This window comes from Lygodium microphyllum, chromosome 13 (genome assembly GCF_053477565.2).
Source record: "Lygodium microphyllum isolate KBCC chromosome 13, Lygodium_microphyllum_v1.1.10, whole genome shotgun sequence".
Lineage (NCBI taxonomy): Eukaryota > Viridiplantae > Streptophyta > Polypodiopsida > Schizaeales > Lygodiaceae > Lygodium > Lygodium microphyllum.
The window spans coordinates 85,622,797-85,630,781 of NC_141147.1; the positions used below are offsets into that span (position 1 = coordinate 85,622,797).

Sequence of the window (7,985 nt, forward strand, 5' to 3'; positions counted from 1 at the left end):
GAGGTCGAAGGGTTGAAATGAACTCATATGTATATGAGGAAGTAACTCGTGTAATCCCCGTCGATAGGATTAAAGTGTTGGGCCGCCATGAGAAGTATGGATTCCAACGGAAAGGATATCCTGAACTTCCAATGACTTATCGATTCCTGAAGATCCATGACCCAAAACCTTACTATCACACAGTTCCTATAGATAAATGCAATACAACGTTGTTCTCCCCAAACTAAACGTAACAATTGGCTTATCATCACATGAAACGTTGTATTCGAAAGTGCTATGCCCATGTAAATACAAATAAAGACTTCTTTTTATCAATGTCTGGCTGTGCATGAGAGTTGATAAAAAGTTAAGTAGCTACATTGTTTATGAGATAGCTGAATTAAAGATGTAATATAAGCTAACATCGAATATTGTATAATAACATCAAGAAAATCCTTTATTCAGGCACAACCGCAGGTACAGGTTCCTAATTCTCCTCCTACATCAAGTAATGTTGTGATCCAGGAGAAGAAGTTCCTTCTTAAGCAGATTAAGCCACCCGAGTTTGACGGGAGAGGCAGATTCGTCCAAGCTGATGCTGAAATTTGGATTGAGTCCATGGAGAATTACTTTGAAGCAGCCGGTACTGCACCCGCCAATCAGGCTCTGCTCGCTAAGTTAAAGCTCACCGGTGTCATGCTGCTGCGCATCCGAGTCGTATACACCTCCATTTCTTTTGTTGTGCATTTGTGTTATTTTGTGCATGTGATTCATTGTGTGTGAGATGCATTATGATAATCCGCATCCAATGTATATATTCTATTAGTGTGTGTGTATGATTTTGTTTAGATGCATGATGTGTGTGTATTAGAAAAATATGAAAAACTGATGCCAAAGGACATTATCAAACTGATAATTTCAATGATGATCTCTAAGAAAAGTGCAAGGAATTATGGAATCAAAGGAAGGTTTGTGGAAGCGATCATCTATGTTCAAAAGTTCCCATGACATAGAGTTGAAGGAAGTCTCTCAAAAGCTACTTAAGCGAGCAAAGCACTAGTGAAGCACCGAGGGAGTATTTTGCCATCCAATTTTCAAGGCCAAAGTCGAAGTTTATGCGCAGATTACTCATTGTAAAGTTGACTGTCAAAGGGGCAATGCATGACTTCAAACATAAACCTCAAAGTCAAAATCAATGTTGGTGCTTAGATCTTGTAAGGGTGTACAGAAATTATCTTGTCAAAGAAGAGGTCTTTTTTTTATTCCTGCTCAACTAAAAGAGGAGAAGGGGAGACTAATTTGGTTTCAAAAACCATTTTTGGAGGGAAAAAGCATCTTTTGGTAAAAAAGGAAGGGATTTTTCAGGCTTTGCAAGGGGGGTTCAGCAAACGAGCATCATGCCTTCCCACAAGACATTCCTAATTAAGAAGAAGCTGGGCAAGAAGTAAAGAAAAAACAGGCCGATACCTCACTGGATTCGTATGAGGGACTGGGAACACAATAAGGTATAATGCCAAGCGGAGACATTGGCGTAGGACCAAGCTTGGGCTGTAGATGGGGTTTATGTCGGAGCATACGCTTGAGTGCTTGGATTCTATGGTTTTGCTGAGCATGCAGGACCGATTGTTGCGAATTTGAGAAATTTTGGAGATTTGTAAGGGCATCATTTCTATGGCTCTGGCGGATGCAACAAATACTGACGCTGGGCTGAAGTTTCCTCGAAAGCCCAAGTCATGGCTACTCACAAGCTGTGGATTGCATTCCTGCCACTGCGACACGCATGAAGGTGGGTGAAAGGAGCTCCTTTTAGAAAAGAAGGCAGAAGCCCAACACAAGTTGACACACAAGTGATCATTAGAAGCTTTACAAGACAGAAAATAGAGGTTATCCAATTGTCTAAAGTAGTCAACTTATTAGCTGAAGCAAGGAACCCTAGCCAGCCCTCGACATACATACGCAGAGAGAGAGAGAGAGAAAGAGGGGGCCTTATGGATTATGAAAACCTTGCTTTGGTTCAGCCATGGATGTGCAGGTCACCATCCAAGATGCGGATTGGAACAGTAAGACTCCCAGATTCTTCAAGGTGGCTGGAACTCTAAGAAACAGAGCTACAAATTGTTGGATTTGCTTGAGGACAGCAGATGAGAATAGAGCTTCCAAGGTAAAGAGTTGAAGAGGATTCAGCTAGCTAGTCAGAGGAGATCAAGCAAGGCTTTGCTTTGTCAGGACGTTTTTACTCAGGTCACATCCTGCTACGGGCAACAGTTTGGGTCTCAATTTGGGCCTGTGTTGAGGGCTTGGGTCTCAAGCTGGGCCTACGTCGACGAAATTCACTTGAGGAGTCCAAGTATATTCTGTGCTGTGCATTAGTGGTGAATGAGGACCAACCAACTGATAGGAAACAAGATCCGCAGAATGATGAACAGGAAAAAGATACTTCAAAACCAAATTCTTTCAGTGTGAAGCTTACAAAGCAACAAGGTAATGCTCTAAACTGGGCAGCATGTGCTGCTATACGCAGGGCAAAGACAGGCAAGACACAGAGGAAGCCCCTCCTTACAGCCTGCCTTTTTGAGTCCTAGAACTAATCAGGAAACACAAGAAGCCCTGGAGGACTCTCTCAAAAGAAATGGTTGAACTCTATGAAGCAGGATACAACAGGTCATGGAAAACCTTGCAATAGGTCTGATGGAATGAGTGGCTACATGGCCACAACACAAGGCTAGAAAGACCAGTGTGGCTTAAGAGAAGTGCCTGCCTATCCTCTCTCAGAAAGAATACTCTCACCTTTTTATGAAGACAATTTGATACCCTGCTTTGGCTTTGGAGATACAATCAGTTTGTTCCTCATTTTGTGCTTACCTGAGCATACATATTTTGTTGCCTTCTAAACTCCTACTTTGTAAGGATTCCTGAACATTTGTTCACAGACATTATTACCCAGCAGAATTTATCAAGTGCCAATGGGAAAACTGAATTCAAGCATCTGTATGTAAAACTGAATATGTTCAGATTTTTCTGAATATGAGCTTCATGTAACTCACTTGACAAGAAATATAGTGTACTTTGGCACATCAACAATTCAATTTTCTTCTTGTTAGTCTCTTCCATTGCTGTATCTTGAACCCCGTGTTCTGCAGCCCTTGCATGAACTCTACGACATTTCTGGTGAACCCAACGTGAAAGTGCTGCGTCACTTTTCAGCAAGATGGGAGACTCGCAAGAAGAGATGACAGATGATAATGTCATGAAGAACCTGTTTCAGTCATTTACCACTTATATGCAGCAGCAAGCTCACGCGAAACGTGATAGTGATGCTATGGATGCCTTGAAAGCTGTCCAACAGGAGATGAAACAGTTTAATGGCCAGCAAGTGTCAACGTACCTGCATTTGTATGAAGAAAAGATGAAGTTTTTTGGGGTTTCTCAAGATGTTTGGAGCCGCTACTTCTTGCGGATCGTGGTCCGCGCTCTTGAAGTCCGAACTTCAGAAATTCAAGAAACACATGCAGGTTGGGCAGAGTTTAAGAAGGCATTAAAAGATGAATATTTCCTGGAGGATACAGGTCTTATGAATCGCAAGAATTTTTTAGCATGGATTTCTATGCCTAATAAGGGACTTTCAATTACCGCTCTTCTACGAGAGTTTGAGAGCCGCTATGATTAGTTGGATGGGACTGAGCAGCAAGCTTTGGAGATGCAGAAAGTGGAGTTATTTTTACAAGCTGCTGATGCTGATTTACAGGAAAAGTTGGATGATCTTTTGGAAGATCAAGCTACTGATTCAGATTTAAAGACCGAGTGGAGACATGTCATTGATGCTGTGAATGCTCTTGTTAAGAAGCAGCGCAGGAGAGTACGATTGCATCGTAATACAGGATCAGTTTCTGAAAAATCCTTGGAGACTTCTTCTTCTACCCCTGCTGCAACTTCTTTGCCTAAGCCTACTCCTCCTGTTGTGAATCCACCAGTTCCTGCTGCTCCAGTGCCCTTATCTGTAGATGATGTTATTAAAGGCTTGGCAGATTTGACAATTGAAGCAGTCAAACCTGAAGTTGGTAAGTTAAAGGAGCAACTTATGTCAGTACCTGCTGTAGCACCTGCTCCAGCGACTGCTTTTCCAGCTGGTCAAAGAAAAGGGAGACGATGTATTTGGTGCGATAGTACAGAGCACCAACACTGCAGAGATTGTGATGCTTTTCAGGAAGCGCGTAAGAAGAATGTAGTGTTCTGGGGACAAGATGGGAAGATATGGCTGACAGAGACTGGCGCTCCTCTTGACACGAACTTCGGTAAGGGAGGCATGAAGAAGCTTGTTGATGATATGGCTGCGCGATCAGCTTATGTGAGTGTTAGAGGAGATGCTTCAGCTTATGGAGTCCAGCTTGAGCAGAAATTAGATGGAGACTCTGCTTTATGGTCCTCTGCCTTGGAGATAGCGAGAAGAGGGAAAGTTCAGGCATCTACTATGACTTGTGTGGGCTCCAGCATCCGAGGAGAAACGGGATGGGATTCTCCTGTTGACAGGTATTCTATTTTTGCTTATATGGCTAAAACACAGGGTTTAGATGCCATGGTTGAGGAAAAGAGAAGAAGAGATGAGGAGGGTCCCAGCACCTCCAAAAAGACTAGAGGGGGTGACTTTGTTTCACCACCTGTTTTACAGCTCCACCTATGTCAAGTTCTCCAGCTCAATCAGGTCCTGAACAACCTATGGGAGACAAGCAGATGAAAGAAAAGAGGCAACCAAGAAAGGAGCCAGGATTCAAGCTCTTGTCAGACCTTGATATGCAGACGGATATGAGTAAGATTTTTCATGAAAGAATTTTGAATATTGAAGTCACTTTTACTATTGGAGAAGCTCTTGGGATTGCTAGAAGAGAAATACAGGATCAGATGCAAGATCTTTTGCGGAGGAAACGACATGCGATGGAAGGACCTGCTTTACAGGGATTGTGGCATGGAGCTCTTGGGGAAGAGCATGATGATGCAGTGATGGTTGAGAATGCTTCTGTTAATCCGCAATTGGAGAAAATAGTTCAGCCTATGCAGTATGAAGATGATGATACCCCTATTCTCATTCCTCGCAGCCATTTTTCACAAAGTCCTTGGGCTAGAGCAACCACTGAGACAGTGGTAAGGATTGGAGAGAAAAAAATTCCTTTGATCGCTTTAGTCGATCATGGTTCTGAGATTAATCTTATTGCTCGAGGTGTTTATGAGAGTGGCAAGTGGCCTATGGATGCAGAGCATGGCTGGCGCATGAGAGCCGCCAATAATACTTCTGGTGATATGTATGCTGCTTGTCCGAGTATCAGAATTTCTATTGGTAATGTTGAAGAGGATTATCATTGCTTTGTTTAGGATTCTTGCTCTTATCCGATTATTCTTGGACAGCCTTTCATTACAGAAGCAAGAATGGAAACGAAAGTGATGGATGACGGGGCAGCTTATGCGCGGATACGCAGTAAAGACGGTATGCGAGCTGTTCAGTTTATGACTGTTGGGGTAAATCATCCAAGAAACAGGGACTCCTTACGTGAGGCACCACTACCTACGAAGGAGTTGGATTTTCATTAGGTACCGCTGTCTTGCGAGACGCCAGTGGTACGGAGTGGAGAAAAGAGGAGATCTCGCCTCCTGGCAGCCAGTCTTTCTCCAATAATTTTGTTGGTTTTTCTTCAGATAGTTCAGTGAGTTATCAGAAAATTTCAAATTTGCCTAGAGCTGCCAGGCAGTATATTGGTCCTAAGGAGAAAGAGTTGAAGAATGCAGGTATTTTGCAAGCAGAAGAGCATGTAGATGGATTGTATGAAGGGATGTCTTATGCAGATACATTGTTTGAGATGGAAGCAATGCTGAAAACTGATGTATGTAAGGGTTCAAAGATCATACCTGTGCAAACCTTGGATATGTTTCAGGAAATTTCTGGTTTTATGCTGAAAACAGAGTTAGAGGCTGAGAAAACTCAACAAACTGAATTTATGGCTGATCTTGATCAGCTAACAGAGTTGCTGGGCTGAAACCTTTCAGCCAACAGAGTTAAATGCTGGAAAAATTCAGCATATGGAGTATGAGGCTGCACCCATGCAGTCCATAGAGCCGAGGGCTGAATCCATTCAGCCAACAGAGGTGAATGCTGAAAATTTTCAGCATACAGAGTTTCAGGATGCACCCATGCGGTCCATAGAGCAAAGGGCTGAAAACTTTCAGCCAGCAGAGTTGAGAGTTACTGAAAATTTGCAGAAATTGTAGCAAAGAAAAGAGTGCTTGAATGATGCCAAGGTTGACAGAAAATATAAAACAGTTGATAAGAAGGTTAAGCCAGTTGCAGGGCCGCTTCCTCTTGATAGTGATGAGCAGATTGAAAAAGCTATGAAGCAGCCTATGTTGAGAGATCCTGCAAATATTGGACATAAATTTACAGCTGAAACTCTTGCAGAATTGAAGATTGAGAATGATGATTTCTTGCTTCCAGTGGAAAAAGAATGTTTTAGAGAGATGCTTGGACGTCATGGTAAGGCATTTTCTTTCTTTCCACATGAAATTGGATGCATTAGTCCCGAATTGGTTGCACCTATGGTCATCTTCACTGTTCCTCATGTACCATGGAATATACGTCCTATACCTGTGCCTAAAGCACACTTGCCAAAGCTGATAGAGTTGCTGAATGAGAAGATTAAGATGGGGATTTTGGAACCCTCTTCTGCACCCTATTCTAACAGGTGGTTTACTGTACCAAAGAAGAATGGTACTTTGAGATTTATTCAGGATATGCAACCCGTGAACAAAGTGACAATCAGGAATGTGGGAACAGGTCCAGTTGTGGATGAATTTGCTGAGGCTTTTGCAGGATGAGCCATCTATTCTCTAGGTGACTTGTAATCAGGTTATGATCAGTTTCAGCTTGCCTTGGAAAGCAGGGATATTACTACTATGCGGACACCTATTGGTCTTGTGAGGATGTGTACCTTGCCTCAAGGTGCCACAAACTCAGTTGCTCATATGATGAATGCTATGCATAGAGTTCTACGAGACTATATTCCGCAGTATACCATGCCTTTTCTAGATGATGTGCCTATTAAGGGTTGTGCAGAAGAAGAAAAGAATGAAAGTCTTGAATTGCGTGGATGTAGACAGTTTGTGGGTGGCCACTTGGTTGCTTGTGAGCAAATATTGACACGATTAGAGGAGGTAAACTTGACTCTTTCAGGGCTGAAATCTGTCTTTGGTGTTAATGAAGTCATCATAGTTGGGCATATGGTTGGATATTATGGCAGGAAGCCTTCACCTACAAAGGTGGATGCCATAAGCAGGATTGCAGAGTATTGCTCGACTACTTTAGAGGTGCGGAGATTTGTGGGAGCTTGTGTATTTTACATGATTTGGATTCCTCATTTTGCTCATATAGCAGATGTTCTCTATCAGCTGCTTTGAAAGGGGCAGAAATTTCATTGGGATGAGAAGCATTCGAAAGCCATGCGTAAACTCAAGAAGCTGTTGTAGTTAGCTCCTACTCTTCGCAAGGCGGATTATCAGTGTGGACGGCCGATCATGTTGACAGTTGATACTAGCCCTATTGGCATAGGTTGGGCAATGGGACAGGATGATGTTGATGGAAATAGATATGCAATCCGCTTTGGAGCTAAAGTTCTTAATGAGCAACAGAGGAGGTATCCGCAGATCAAAAGAGAGTTGTGGGGAGTAGTTACTGCACTGAAGTGTGATAAAGGGTATTTCATTGGAGCTTCAGTTGTTGTGGAAATAGATTGTTTGCCTTTGCTTCGCATGATTACTAGTTGCTCGACTCCAGATATAGCAATGCTTCGGTGGATTGTCTATATCAAATCATTGAATCCAGAATTTCGACACATAGCAGGGAAAGATAATCCAATTGTTTGCTGACATGCTATCTAGAGTGAGATATGAGGATGAGGAGTCAATGCTTGCAGAAGATGATGAGACAGAGCTTGCAGCTTCTGTTCTTGTTCATGATTGTCATGTAT

The 7,985-nt window shown here is 42.6% G+C and overlaps 1 pseudogene; it reads left to right on the top strand.

Moving 5' to 3' along the window:
• The first annotated feature begins 1,376 nt into the window (after positions 1 to 1,376).
• Positions 1,377 to 1,533, top strand: LOC148026862 (large ribosomal subunit protein eL39z/eL39x-like; annotated as a pseudogene).
• The last annotated feature ends 6,452 nt before the right edge of the window (positions 1,534 to 7,985 follow it).